Source organism: Thermobia domestica, chromosome 16 (genome assembly GCF_964235325.1).
Source record: "Thermobia domestica chromosome 16, izTheDome1.hap1.1, whole genome shotgun sequence".
Taxonomy (NCBI): Eukaryota; Metazoa; Arthropoda; class Insecta; order Zygentoma; family Lepismatidae; genus Thermobia; species Thermobia domestica.
In genome coordinates this window covers 54,318,673-54,334,031 of record NC_137469.1, presented here as the reverse complement: position 1 = coordinate 54,334,031, position 15,359 = coordinate 54,318,673, and the positions used below count along the sequence as shown (strand labels likewise).

The 15,359-nt window shown below is 35.7% G+C and overlaps 1 long non-coding RNA gene across 2 annotated transcripts in view; it reads right to left on the bottom strand.

Annotated features, from left to right (window-relative positions):
• LOC145673058 (uncharacterized) overlaps nucleotides 1–15,359 on the bottom strand; it is a 290,475-nt gene that overhangs the window by 90,062 nt on the left and 185,054 nt on the right. For both annotated transcript variants that reach the window (XR_014128713.1, XR_014128712.1), the window contains one exon: nucleotides 13,494–13,567. This is a non-coding gene — a long non-coding RNA (uncharacterized LOC145673058). The remainder of the gene's footprint in view (nucleotides 1–13,493; nucleotides 13,568–15,359) is intronic.

Genomic DNA, 15,359 nt, shown 5'->3' with positions numbered 1-15,359 from the left:
CCAGTTAGGCTAAAAGAGACGGTGATGGTGAGAAATGAATGAAATGGTGGAATGAAGAAAGTGGGAGGAAACGATAGAATCTCGAGAAAATCCACGCACACGGTGTTTGTCCACCACGAAGTCCTGAAAATAAAGATAGAAAAAATTGAAAGTTATTTATCGTTTTCTAAGATGTAAAACAACACTACTTCAACATTACATAGACGTATTGTCTCGTAGTATTGAATCCCTCCCCTTCAACTTCAGATCTAGTCCAACAAAAAATTCTGAATGCGCGTCTGATTTGTAGCTAATAAAGTTATATAACATGCGTAAATAATTGGTCTTATATTAAACATTATGTGCACGCATGCATCTTGATGTGTGTACATATATTCGCAACTGCATGTCGCTCTTTTTCTCTTCGTACCCCTTTGGAAAATATCCTGCAGGCATCATTGGAGAAAATGGCAAATGGTCATAGCGCTCCTACCTGAATACAGTTTATAAGAGATCTATTATTATTATTATTATTATTATTATTATTATTATTATTATTATTATTATTATTATTATTATTATTATTATTATTATTATTATTATTAGTAGTAGTAGTAGTAGTAGTAGTAGTAGTAGTAGTAGTTGTTGTTGTTGTTGTTGTTGTTGTTGTTGTTGTACTAGTAGTAGTAGAAGTAGTAACCAGTGCAATCTAGAGGCTTGTAGTAGCAATTACGTTTCATAGTAAAGTCCTAAAAATATAATTTTTTAAAAAACTTTAAAATGGTCTATGGTCATGTAATAGAACCCCAACTCTTCTTCCTACAAGACACAGTGTCGTGAAGATATGAAATTGGATCCTGGTAAATTTCTAGAACAGAACTTGACATTTATACAGTCGTTAAAAGTGCAGCGCAGATGGGCATCAGAACCTTTTATATGGTCATAACCTTCCAGGGCAAGAGAGGGGGAGGATGTGTTCTTGCCGCTGCTACGAGAGAACCAGACCAAGCTCTTCTCTCTTTTCTCGTATGTCTCGCGTGGATAGCAGACTGATATAGTCTATTTTGTGGACGAAAACAACAACGTCAACCTCACTAACAAGGTAAGTGGGAAAGAATGTGTCCATTGCGTATTAAAATATGTTGAAAAATTGTATGTTGTGTGTTGCTACTTTTTTTTTAAGAACTCATTTTTCATACTCTAAATGTATTTTTCATTACTCATACATTCTCTCTGCTGGTGGTGAAAAGAAAATAACTGAGATCTCTCGATATTTTATTTATGGCTTACTTTGCCAAAATTGAAGTGGATGAAAGTTAAAAAAAAAACAACTAAAAAATAGCATTACCAGATATTATAAGGGGTTCTGTTCATTGTCTGTTATATTACATGTAACAAGAACTTATGACATTCTTTGTTATTGTTGTACTTCGATCACTCTTAAGTTTATGGTTATGCCCAACTTCGCTTTTATTGTTCAAAAATTTAAAACGCATTAAGAACAACACACCAGGTCGAATCTGCAACGTATTTGGTTAACTCATCCATTATAGAAAGGTAGTAAAATATTTGGGAAATACAAAGATAATAAATAGTTGCCCCCATGGAGGTCATGGCGCCTCAGTGGTAGAACGCTCATCAGTGGTGTGCAAGGGGTCGCTGGTTAAATCCCAGGCCAAGTGAATTTGAGGTGGACAACATAGTGTATGTGGAATTTCTCCAGGTTCTCTTGTCTCCTCTCACATTGTCATTCTATCATTATATCATAATCATTCATTTCCATTAACCACCCATCTTCCTTAGACTAAAACCGGAAATTTCATTTGATAGTTGATACTATATTACTAAATACGTAATTGGAGTTGGAGTTGTATGCAGAATACTCAGACTCGATTCTAGGTGAAGATCTCCACGTAGTTTTATGAGAAACGATTTTGCTTTCGACGTCGATGGTTACATGTCAAAATTCAGCCTTGAGTATAATGATTCACAAATAAACGTTCTCACTTAACAATTGGGGATCTAGACATAGTATATGTATATTCATAAATTATTAACCAAGGTTAATAAAAATACTAAATCTGAGTATCAAATATCAAAGGGTATGGAAGTTAGAAGAGCTTGAAGTTAACATTCTAATCTATGGAAAATCTTTACATGTTAGTATCTAACTTCCACTATATAAAATGTTTATATGTTGATTGACAAAGGTCCAGAAAGCGGGAATTGCACAGTTAGAGAATGATTACAATAAGAAAAGTTATTTAAGGCAGTTCAAATGACAATCAATACAAATAATGTGCATTGACAGTCACTATGAAGATCAGGTAAGGATGTTTGAGTTATGCAAACATTCTTCTTGCAGTACACTTTACAAATGCAGTGAGCCACATTTGTCAAACTTGTTCTTCACTATAGAGTCAAAATAAAAATCGTGGTGAAATTCAAAGTACAGACAGACACCACGTGAAAAAAAACCATCCTTGTAAAAAGCGGTTTCCGAAACATGGTTCACAAAATTGATACAAAGATGAAGCCGCAAACATTTGTGACTGTGCCAGACGTGTTTCTCCGACTCCAAAAGCACTGCATTATTGATGTGTCTGATGAATGACTTGTATGGTCGGAAGAAATTGACATCCAGAAGCTGGACTAAATCGGCCCAGCCACTAGGAATGATACATTCCATTAGCTTAATTGATTCTGTAACGGTTTGACGCGTCACCCGTGTTTGATGACCACAAATCAAACAATACAAGAACTTTCAAACTATCAGTAAAATTATCAGGCCACAGATAATTTTTGTAGAGTATGATCAGGTCTACTTTGTTTATTTGCAGACTTCTCGGCGAAGGGTTTGATATTTGGACAATTGTCGGGTTTTGGTGCTGGGAAGGATCCAGAGGATTCCGATTCCAGTACACGCATGGGTCTCGTGATCTCTCCAACCATTGAGATGAAGACCAAACACGAGTGCGTAGTTGCGCCGATTAGTTCAACAGAAGCTCGAATAGCAACTATGCCACGATCACGAAGAAACCAGTCAGAGTGCAGTTCTTTTTTAAAGCTGATTTGGTTGATATTCCATAAATTCTTTGGCTGCAATTTTTCATTCAACGTCAGCTCACAAATCGACATTACAAAATCATCGCCCATTTTTGGCAGGTCTACCTCTTTTGAACTCCACTTTTTCCTGATGTGATGAGTTATGGTATGAATGACTACAAGAATCACAAAAACCAGGATTGTGTTTTTTCAAAGTTCAGATTGTGTGGAACAATAACTGGTTTCATTTGCAAAGCCCACAAGCGCAGTGCAAGTCATGAATAAATTGCCCTTTCCCATCATTTCCTCAAATTTCTATGGTACAGCCTCGTTTATCACTTTGATAGTTCGGTTTGGCTAATTACCGACCTTCTCGTATTCATACAACATTTTCATAGTTTTGAACAACTTGAACTTGTTCATGACAGTCTTTCTCAGTTTCCTTTGAATTGGTAGACCAGTAAATGAACCCTTATGTTTGTCGTCTAGAGCAGCTCTTTTCTTTGTGGAGAAAAACCAGTCAGATTCGGATAAAGAAGCTTATGATGTTTGTGCACCCTGCGAAGCTGGTGACGCTGAAGCGATTTTCACGTCATCGCTTTCTCTGAAATCCATTTCATCATCACTGCCTTCACAATCTTCCAGAAAACTTACTGTTTTGAGGTTTTCAATCATATCTACTTCTTCTGACAGAAGCGACATAATCTGACTAAACATTACCATCTCCCGTCCTTTTTCGATTCAGTTGAACATACTTGTTCACCAGAGCAGGAACTACAACCTTTAGATCCACTTGTGTATCCGTAAACAATATAAGAACAGAGCAGATGAGTAAGAGACATTTAAAAATCGAATGTCTGACAACAAACAAAACAAAGAGCCAAATTTTACCCTACCTAAGCTAATCTAATGTAAAAATCCCAATATCCAAACAAGCTGAGAAATAGGTCAATGTTTATGTGTATAATGGATGTGTTACGAGTGAATCCGACCGGACCATGGACTCATTTCCATGCAGCAAGTCATGAAAAGACCCATATCATTCTGCCACCACTTCAACAAACAAAGAAGGCCACAAGAAGACATGAGAGACATGTCACAAGACATAAAGTTATATTTATTTTGTCTTCAATTTCTATCAGAACTATGGTCTGCTTTCGGGTTGCCTAACGCCTCGGGACATATTGGGCCTTATGCAAAGTCGTTTTGACGTATGATTAGCGTCATACTAAAAGCCTGACTACTGCAGGAAACATATGTTAGCCGAACTCTTTAGCATGTCACTAATCACGCGTCAGAATGACTCTGCATAAGGCCCATTATAACTATTGTTACCAACTAGTTCCTTCCTACCTACAAATCACTTAACGCACACTCACGAAGAAAAGGGCACTCGCTTTCGTCGGTCTGCTCCTATTTTATGGGGAACGAATACATGAAAACACCTTGGAATGAATAGGCGAGAAATAAAAATTTAAAGTATGGAACATCTAACCTTAGAAAGCTACAAGTAGATCTTAATACTTGTTACTACACGCACGTTGTATCGACTACCATACCGCTAAATATTGCGATGTATTCAACTAACCTTACGCTTACCTAGTAGCATATTTTTTAATGACGTAGCAAACGAAAAGTATTACATATGAATTTATTCCCAGACTACCAGAGGTGGATTGCTGTGATCTCGATAGTTCTAAACTATCAGCAGGTCTAAACTAACAAATTATTGCAACTTAAACAAAAGAGGCAATTATGTGTCTCTAGTTATATCCAGAAAAGAGTAAATGTACATACCAGTTTGTTATTTGATAGGATTTTACATCGTTGTCGATAATCTATACATGTATTTTAATAATTATATTTTAAAACAGAAATTGGAATATTAAAAATATATTTAACTTATACAGCATAACAATGTTTATTGGCGTTGGAGACCCGGGTTCGATTCAAGGCGGGAGCTCATATGGTTCGGATTCCACGCTAGTCAGTAAGTCCCGTCTCATATAGCCTCGCTGCTGAAGGAGACGTTAAACTTAAAATCAACTTAACTCAAGAACATTTATGCAAAAGGACGTTGGTGCTCAAGTTTTCTTTGATAATCAATTGTTTTACATCGAATGGCAGTATTAGGAGCCACAGCAACTAAGGCATGTTATACGAAAGCTTACGAAGGTTTCGGGAAATACGATTCTTAAATCAGAGTATGTCATGTACAAGATTTCCGTAGACAGATTCAGAAACGTGTATGTTTCATTTTAATTTTAACATGCCACTATTATGCTCTTTAGACTAAAGGTGAAGGATGACTATTGAAGGTCAACAATTGTGGACAAAATTATGGAAACATAATGCGAGAGGAAACGGGAGAACTACGAAAAACTGAGGGATACGATGTTTACCACCACAACGCCATGTGGCCTAGAATCCATTGCTGAACCTCCCACAACATAGAAAAGTGTTTTACCATTTGCTTTTCAAATCACGCCAACCGGGACACGTGTCCCTATGATTTTTTAAATAATCTTACACAGTTACTAACGTATTTCTATACTACAGGGACACAAACACGACGCGAACTTCGAAGAGAGTTAAATTCCCATGCTCTTCAGAGAAATTCAAATTCCCAATGTACCTCGCCTCACGAGCGTCTGAGCGCCTAACGGATTAGACAGTTTGTCTACACGACACCGGCTATCATTAAACCATTATGCCACTCAATGGGATATGCTGTGTAATATACCTTCAGTCTTACTCAGTAAATTATGAAAGTATTTTTCGAAGGTTTCCAAAATTGTCATGAATAAGAAATTTAAACCTCAAGTTGAACAACATTTGATTCTTGGATATGATTAGCTCTTCCTTTTAAAAATTTCCCTGGTAATTGTCTCCCCCATTGAACGGTCCTTTTCAGGGCCACAGAGGAAATCTTTCCAGAACATTATAAGCTATATTCCGTTTACAAAAGAGAAACGTCTGAGTGCGTCACGTTTACTATTAATAAACATTCACGCCAATAGCTGTCTCTAGCATTAAGGCAATTAGGAATTTTAAAACCATTGTGACGATTTGATTACAAGTTAACAATGTTTCAATTTAATTATTTGAAAATAGGTTAAATTTATATTTGAATATTAATATTTGTGCATTGTTACGATCAAATTACAGCTTAAACTTTTTGTTTCAAAATGGATGCTGATAATACTGAATATGAATATGTTTTGCCGTTCATTGTTATGTCAAGGCTGTAACCATGTTTTTAGATATGAACATTAACATTTGTTTAGCTACAGATTGGTTGTTTGACAGGCTTAAAAGTGTTAAATGTAAACAATAAGAGGTTAGAATTAAGCATGACCTTAATCTATAGTGTACAGCGGACCGAAGTCTCGGATGCATCAGTGACTAGTAGTCATAAAATATTAAAACACATCAAAAACAATTGCGTAATGTCATATTATCTAAGAGAAAAACTTACCAAGGTAGGGATGGGTAAGTAACAGAGCGTTCACCTCTCGTTCGATATCAGCCCGCCCCAAGTGAATCATGTTGTAGGCAAACACCGAGTGCGTGGAATTTTTTCGGAGTTCTCCCATTTTTCACTCATTTCCTTAATTCCACTATTATTTCTCATCTCATCATCACCCTTTCCCTTAGCGTAATACTAAAAAAAATATCGTAGGTGGTAGTTGATTAAGTGATACAATGTATTAAAAGACAGATGATGGACCATACACGCGCTAACAATAGTAAAAAGTTTAATTAGTAATTTGTAATACTGTGTTCTCATTCGAGACATGCCAATAATATCCTGGAAAGAAGGATATGGGGGATAAGGATCCACATTTACACGATCTCTCTCTCTAGAGGTGATATAGTCGTCACTATTATTGGAAAACGAAAATAAACCAATAAATGAAAATAAATAAATAAATAATTCCTGATAGCCACTCCTAATACTTCTTTACTACGGTATAAATTAATATCAGTGGACCAGAAGAAGGCGTTACTTTCTGTAGTCCGCCCATCTATTAATGGGAATGAAACTGCATTTTTAAACAAAACAAGTCACTTTTACTACCCAGGTACCAATTTTACAGAAGCTAGATAAAGCTTTGAGCCGCATTTGTTATTCATGATTGAGATATGGTTTAGCTCCCTGCTCAGTAGTTAGGCTAAATGAAACGTGAACCTACAACTTAAGTGCGATCCGAAACACATGAGTTTCTGCCAGAAATCGAACCCGTTTCGGCGCCATATTGGAATGAAGGTAGAAAGATAATAAATCCTACTTTCACCAGAGATCGAACACGGGACGTTTTATCGACCCTTTACTTTCAAATAGAATGTGCAAAGTACTAAACGTACTACCGAGAATTGTTAGCTTAAGTTTATTTGAAAGAAAAAAATACAGTTTTGATCTGATTGATTTATACAATAACACATCGGCTAGATAAAAAGAAGTGAATAAAGTGAAACCACATAGAAGTAAATAAAGATAACGAATTAACCAAAGAAATAGATGAAAACAGAAAATGTGTCAGAGAACGATAAGCTATATAAAAAAAAAAAAAAGTGGTAGTGAGAAAAATATATATAAGGAGAATAGACCATTTCTTATATCCTAACGTCGTTAACAGTTTTTTTTTCTCGATGCTCATCCTCTAAGGTTAGAAGAGGATGTGAAAATTTGTCATACTTGGGGCATTATACAGAGCCCTTATGCCACTTCTCTGAAAATAAGACAGTTTATGGAGTCCTTCTCGACTACATCCAGCAGTTTATTATCTCCTCCCTTTATAGAGAATTACATAAATATGAAAAGACATAGAAGGACTGAAGAGAAAAGGAAATAAGTGAAAGGAGAAAAATATGCTGTTCCTTTTTCTTTTATATTTTTTTCATCATACAGCTGAGTGCAAGGTTGGAAACAATTGTCTACTTTTTCTTTTCTTTTCCTTTTTTGTATAGAAAATTGTGAAAAAGAAAAAAAATAAGTCATTGAAACGGATTGGTGGTAGAACTATTTATGTTGTTTTTTTTTCCTTACTTTTCTTTCTTTCTTTCTGGAAAATGTCCTGTGACGGTTCTCCGTTTCCTCTCTTTCATTAAATTGTCAGCGCAAATTACAAAATATAGCAGTACGTTTCTTTTTTTTCCCGTCTTAAAAAAAAATTGGAGCAGGATTTCCCGCACAACGATCAAGTTATAAATCTTCGTTCCTTGAATTCAACGCACAATGAAAAAAGTGTCTCTTTGTTGTTTGGTGTGTGTGTGTGTGTGTCGCTGACTATATATATGAATGCCTTTTGTCTATACATGATTTAAGTGGTTGTTGGATGAGTCAAGATTCTTTTTCAAAGCGCACTGCTTTTCTGTATCATTCATTTTGTAGCTTGCTATTTATGTAACATAAACTTTTTGTGTCATTTCTTCAAACCGATTTTCTTTTTTAAATTACCAAAAATGTCTAATTTTTTTTATTTCTTTCTCAAGTTTAACCACTGAATTAATTTTCTGGTTGGTTTATTAAGCAAAGCCTAATACACTTCACATCAAACTTCGTGGATGTTTATCATCAGTTTAGCTCCTTAATCACCTATTCAATAGGGAAATGTTTAACTTAAAATGTTTGTACTAAATGCGTATATCTGAAAGGGTAGAGGCCCCATCACTGCAAAATTAAAATACCACTAATTTTACAGTAATTATGTGATATCTTCAAATAGATAAAAGATAATCGAAATATGGAACAAGTGCGCCCTAGACAATATTATTTTACATGAGATACCGTTATCACAACTCACTTATCTGCTTTCGATTTCAAGCCATTTAGAAAATCGGCACTTATTTCCGCATTTCTAAATGGCTGCAAACGGAAAGCTACTAGGTGACTCCCGATAACGGTATCTCATGCACAATAATATTGTCTAGGGCGCGCTTTTGTTCCACATTTCCGATTATCTTTTATCTTTTTGAAGATATCACACAATTACTGTAAAATTAGTGGTATTTTAATTTCGCAGTGATTAAGCCTCTTAATCAAGAGATTCGGATATAGTTACGGAGGCCGGTTAATCTAGTTGAGGTTTTTCTTAACATTCGAATGGTCTACTAAAGGACAATGCTTAGGTACAGAACAAGAAAAAAAAAAAAAACATTTTTCTCTTTTCACTTATTTCTTCTCTCTTCAGTTCTTATTAAAAAAAGATATCAACAAGAATTTTAGTAAACCAAAAAAATGGATCAAAAGATTGTGATCTTTGCCAATAATTAGTTTTTGCATTAGGGTCCACAAAATTTTTGAACGGCCCCTAATTCGAGGTTTCGCATTTTTTACGGAAAAGACACATCATATTGAGTTAACTGATAGTTTGGGTTTGGTTATGCTATATGTAGTTCTCTAGATATAAGGCCTACAAGAACATTTTTGTGGGCTAATAGTTAGTGTTTGGATCAGGAGCCACAACATTTTTGAATGGCCCCTAAATCGAGTTTTTGTATTTTTTTTATGGAATAAGCACATCATACCGAGTTAACTGATAGTTTTGGTTTGGTTACACTATATGTAGTTCTACATATGCAAGGTGTAGAAGAAAATTTTTGATTGAAATGTATTAGATCTTTTCATCCAATAAGGTTTTAACCCTCTCACGGAGAGAATTAGACTAGAAATTTGAAACTAACATGTTATTCGTCTTTTTCTGTATAGTCATGTGCAAATATCCACCGACATAAGAGTTCCGCATGTTTTTTATTAATATATTAATGTACAATATATTACAAAGCATGTTTTTGTATACTTAGTGCGGCAATTGTCTTCCTTGCCCTCCTCAAATAAAGCCCCTTTTGCTGGTAGTGATGATCCTACACGATGATATGTGCACGATAATTCCAGTTTTCGACCATTTCTATCGTTGTGCGTTTTGCGTTCAACTTTGATAAGTAGATAAGGCTTGTCAGCAATGATAAAACATTCAGATGATGGTGTATAAAATTGCTACCAAGATACCAAGAAAGATGATGGCGTATAAAATTGGTAAATTATTTCACATCTAAATGACATTAGTGCTCCCTCAATCAAGCAAAAACAACTTCACTAAGGTATAATATATTTATGGATTTGTGAACTGTATTTGGATCGTTATGGAAGTACTTAATGAAAAATGTTGGTGCTGAGATGTTGATTCATAATAAGCTATGAAACTTTTCGTTAGTTAAGATAAAATATATTCACCGTCTTCACTGGGGTCACCAGAATTATGAATCATGAATGGACGAATGAAGAAGAATTTTAGATTAGGCTGTTTAGTTAGGGTTTGGCGTCTCTATAACATTGTGGCTATATGAGACCAGAACTTTCAGTTTAAGGTTGAATTCGAACTACAGTAATGCGTTCTAATTTTAAGATTCTCTCATCACGAATCGAAACCACAATCTCGTGAACCGAAGGCACGCATGGTAGCCACTAGCCCAGCGGGCAGGGCTGAGGAATGTTAGAGGTTTATTCCTATCAAAGATGGGTGGGGTGTAAAAAGTTATGCAACTTCCATGGTCAGATATGTAGAACTTCTATTCTTTCCATAGATTGTTATATAATCTCTTGAGTGGAGTTCTTTAAATGAATCAGATTTGTAAGGATCATTACATTGACAGGTAAACTTTGATTCCCTCCGCCCAAATAAGTATTCTTGTTATTACCCGCGTGGGCTCAGATCTACTACCGTTCATGAGACTCTCCCCTACTAATCTCAATTGAGCTCGTGATCTCTTGGGCTCGCAACTGTCAATGGGGCTTGCCGTAGCTTGGTCTCGAGCTACTAAACTCATTAAGGCTCACTCTCGGGCTCACTGTCATCAATGGGGATCACGCTTATCCAGGCTTGTACAAGCTGCGGCTTACTCGGGTTAGTGCTCACTAATCTCAATTGATTGAGCTTGAGCTCGGAATCCTCAGTGAGTCTGACGCTCACAAACTTTGATTGGGGCTCGTACTCAGGCTAGCTGTCTTCCTTTGAATCTGCACTCAACTCACTAACCTCATTGAGGGTTCGCTACTGTCAATGAGTCTCTGGTCATTAATCCCAGTTGATTGAGTTCGAACTCGAAATTCTCAGCGACTATGATGCTCATTAACGTCACCTTGGGATCGCTGTCTTCAATGGAGGTCGAGTTCCCTCGAACTTGTGTTCTCTAACCGTGTTGTGGCTTGTGCTCGTTCGGACATGATATTCAGAAGTAGGTTCGCGTTCATGTGGGCTCGTGTTGAATTATTGAGCTAAACCTTGATTAAGCCCGAAAATTGAGCTCGTGCGTTTGAACATCTCATATAGAAACCAAACTAGTATTATTTCAACATAAATCTGCACTCATCAAATACAGACGAACTGCAGCAAATTTATTTATGTATTTCCTACAGACAACCACTTTGACAACTAAGAAAGAAACGTGAGTTAATGGCTGTAACTTTTGATATTTAAATATTAAAAAAATAATATAAAAATATTTACGAAATAATCTATATATTAAAATGCTTCGTTTATGTGTATGTGGCTAAGAAAAGTTTATATGCTTGTGGTCAATCTGTCGACAGTGAATTGTCTGGAACCATAGGCGACGTTTTCACTGGTCGATTGCAAATTTTGGCTAGATTGTTCAGGTCTAATTGAATATTTTAATAAAGGCCATTATTTCTTTATTGCAGTTTTTAGGGGTACACTGGAAGTATTGAAATTTTGCAAAAGTAAAGCATCATATCCTAACGGGTTATACATTCCAACACCACACATTTGTGTATCGGATTAGTATATCTCTCCGACGTTTGTTTCATGGCCAAATGATAATGAAAAACTAAAAATAACCATTTCATCAGTCTAAGTTGAATCTTTATTGTTTCGAAAGTTTTGACTTTATGTATAAGGTATTTGATTATTACGTGCTGCGAAAACGCACTTACTTTTGCTTTAATAACGGTCGAAGGTCCAAGGACTGTATGCAATGAAGTAAAACATAATTTATGTAGTTGTTTGAGAAGTTCACAGCCCTGAGATATGAAAAATAAGATGCTGTGTAGACTGTGCAGGTTCAGCTAGTATAATATAATAATATGTACTACTTACGTAGAGTACATAGCATCAAGTCTTACCTCAGTATTTCAATATTTGTATTTGTGTTTCCCTTTATTGCACCAACAAAATCTGATCTTCGGGAAACAATTTAATTCATGAATGTTTGACTGACATATGTTACCGTTTAGCGGAAGCTTGTCGGAAAGCGTTCATGTGAGGATTATGCGTTGACGGTAGCAGAATGCTCGTTCACTTGACGCTATAGTTTCAATCATTGGTCGCTAATGACGTTTCTGTAATGGTCTGTAAACTATTATTTGTGTTTAAATAACACGACCAGATTATGTAAACGGACCCAGCGACGTTATTGGAAGGTTAATTGGAGTAGCTGCAGCACAGCATCACGTTCAAATTAAGCTGATATTTTTCCTCTCTTGTATTACTGAAAGCAAACAATTGGTAATTTTTTTTTTTATTGGAATTAATGTTTCGAATTTACAAGACACCATTACTCTAAAAGCTTTCAATGGCTGAGATAGATCCACAGATTTTTCATACCGCAAATATATGATGCAGTAACTATACCATCTTTAATTTCTGAGTTCACCTCTGGTGCATGGGGTCCCTAGTTCGATCCCAGCTCGAGCCAAGTGAACTTTGTGGTGGACAAATACCGTGTGCGTGGGTTTTCTCGGAGTTCTCCCACTTTATTCATTCTATTGTTTCATTCATTTCTCATCATCACAGTCTCATTTAGCCTAGCCGGGATAAGCGTGGGACGTAAAACGGAAAGATTTAATTTCTGATGGCAAGCGGAGGAACAGCAGAGGAATTATGGGGAGTAGAAATTTTTGTATAGTCTACCGAAAACGATAGTTATTTATTACTTAGCCTACTTTAAATACATATATAAGGAGTAGGGTTACCAACTGTTCTCCTTGTCATGACATGGTTCTGTCGGAATTTTAAAATACCCCTACTTTCATGCTTATTGATAAAGTTGGTAACTATATAATTTTCATTGGAATTTAGTTTCCACATTATTATACAGTCTCCGGGATAAGTGGAACTCTCTCAACAGCGGCAGGAAAATAGGTACGTGATATATGAACCTAGGCTACATATCGTTTAAAGTAACCATATTTTTTGTATTATATGGTACGTTATACGCTTCCAGAAATTCTTCTTACAATGGCGGGACGATCACATGGAATAATTCGGTATAGTCCGAACGACGCATCTTTGAAGAAGAGTAGTGTTTTCAGATCTTTAGGCGAGTAACTGACTAAATTGCATTTCTCTCTGGCAAAGACCAAATATTTTTTGAACAGACTATGTATAATGATTATTTCTTCCCTTCTCAATGTATAAACTATTTGGAGAATATATAAGTTAACTCACCTAAACATGACGTAAGCAGTTCACAATGAAGCGGGTTTAGCTAAGCCCGAAATCGTGTGGCGTTCTCCATTCTCCTAGAAAATTAAAAAAGAAAGAAGAATTAAAAAATATGAAGTGGAGAAGAAAACAAAAAAGCATGTAAACATGAATTAATAGAAGTTTCATCTACTGCAATTAATATTAAAGTTGTTTGTCTCAAGAGTTTTTAAGATAGTTAATAATGTTTGCTCATGCTGTGAGATAGGAGTGATGTAAGATCTGAACATTACGTTAAATATTATGGAGAAATATAGTTAAACAATGTATGACAAAGTAAACTTATGAGAAAAGTTTTGGATAGAAATTTATGGTTGCATGTATTATGATAAACATCTCATACTGCTTCTTAAAAAAAAATAACTTTACTCCAGATACGCGAGTTGTAAGTAAGAATAATCTAAACAAGCCAGTTTCTTTTCTTATTGTAAAACTACGGTTGACTTCCAGTACAGAAACTGGAAGAATTAGATCTTTAACTTCCAGTTGCAATATACGGGTCAGGTCAGAGATGGAACTTGTGCCTTGGGCTCTGAATCGAAATCAAAGACAGTTTCTCGATAACTCTTATTAATATTACTTATATAGGAATTAATATTAAAACCAGTGTCGGATCTAGAATTTAAAAAAAAACTAGGGGGCAGCCAAAACCCAGAATATGATATGAATATCATGAGTTTACTATAAGCTTTCAAAAATATATAGTTAATAGGTTCAATTATTTACTTCACTCGAACACTGGAGAGCCTAGGCCCCTCTGCTACGGGCAAGATTCGCCACTGATTAAAACCGAACGTGGTACCGGTATGTCTGATTTGGTTTACAATTTCCGGTTTCCGTATAATTATACGAGCTATGTTATTGTAGTTACTTGACAGCTATTAGTTACATTAATAATGTACATGATAATGTAGGGTCTATGAAAATATGTTATATAATACTATATTATTTGATATATAACTTCGGAATTATAATCAAATATTGGTCAGTACTGCCCTCTTCACAATTACATAAATTACATGTAATATAACGAGTTCCTTTCTACAGGCATAGACGGCGACATTATCACTATTTCACTAATTACTATATAGATGGCAGCCAAGAGCGCCCATCAAGGGGCAAGGTGGGGCGCTCGCCCCCACCTTTAGAGGAAATTGTGCTTCGGAAGATCGAAAACCCATTAGATATTTTAGAATAGTTACCGCAAAATTTGAGACTGCATTTGAAATGTCGCTTATACTTGTCCCCCCTTGGAAACCACAACATGGGCGCCCTTGATGGCGGCTATGACGAGAATTGAACTGTACTACCTAGAAATGATCATCCAATTAAGCTATGATAAAATGTTCCCAATAAATCGCTATAAAAAATGCATTGTAACTGCGTGCGGAAAAATGTTAAAAGAACATTGGCAAACGGAAGCAAACATAATACGCGTGAATTTTCTTGGGGTTGCTCCGTTTCCCTTACTTTTTTCATTTCACTATTCCACTCATTATTTTCACCACCGTCTCTCTTAACTTTAAAGCATAATCGCTGGACTATAAAACTTTAAAAAATGTTACATGCATTGTAGAGTTAATATTGTTGGACGTTGTATTAATTGCATTAATTATATTTACGCCATTTTTTTTAGAAATAACCTTTGTTATGTTAGATTATCTTGTCCATGTCAAACAAAGGACCTACTGTTAATATGATGAGGGCTTTTATTAATTTTTCTACGGCCCTCAATTATTTTAATTCAACTTACAGCCGTGTGTACCAAAGAAGTTTCAAGAAGCGTTCACTCAAACGCGTTCAACATTAAACTTTCAAGTTTAAACGTGG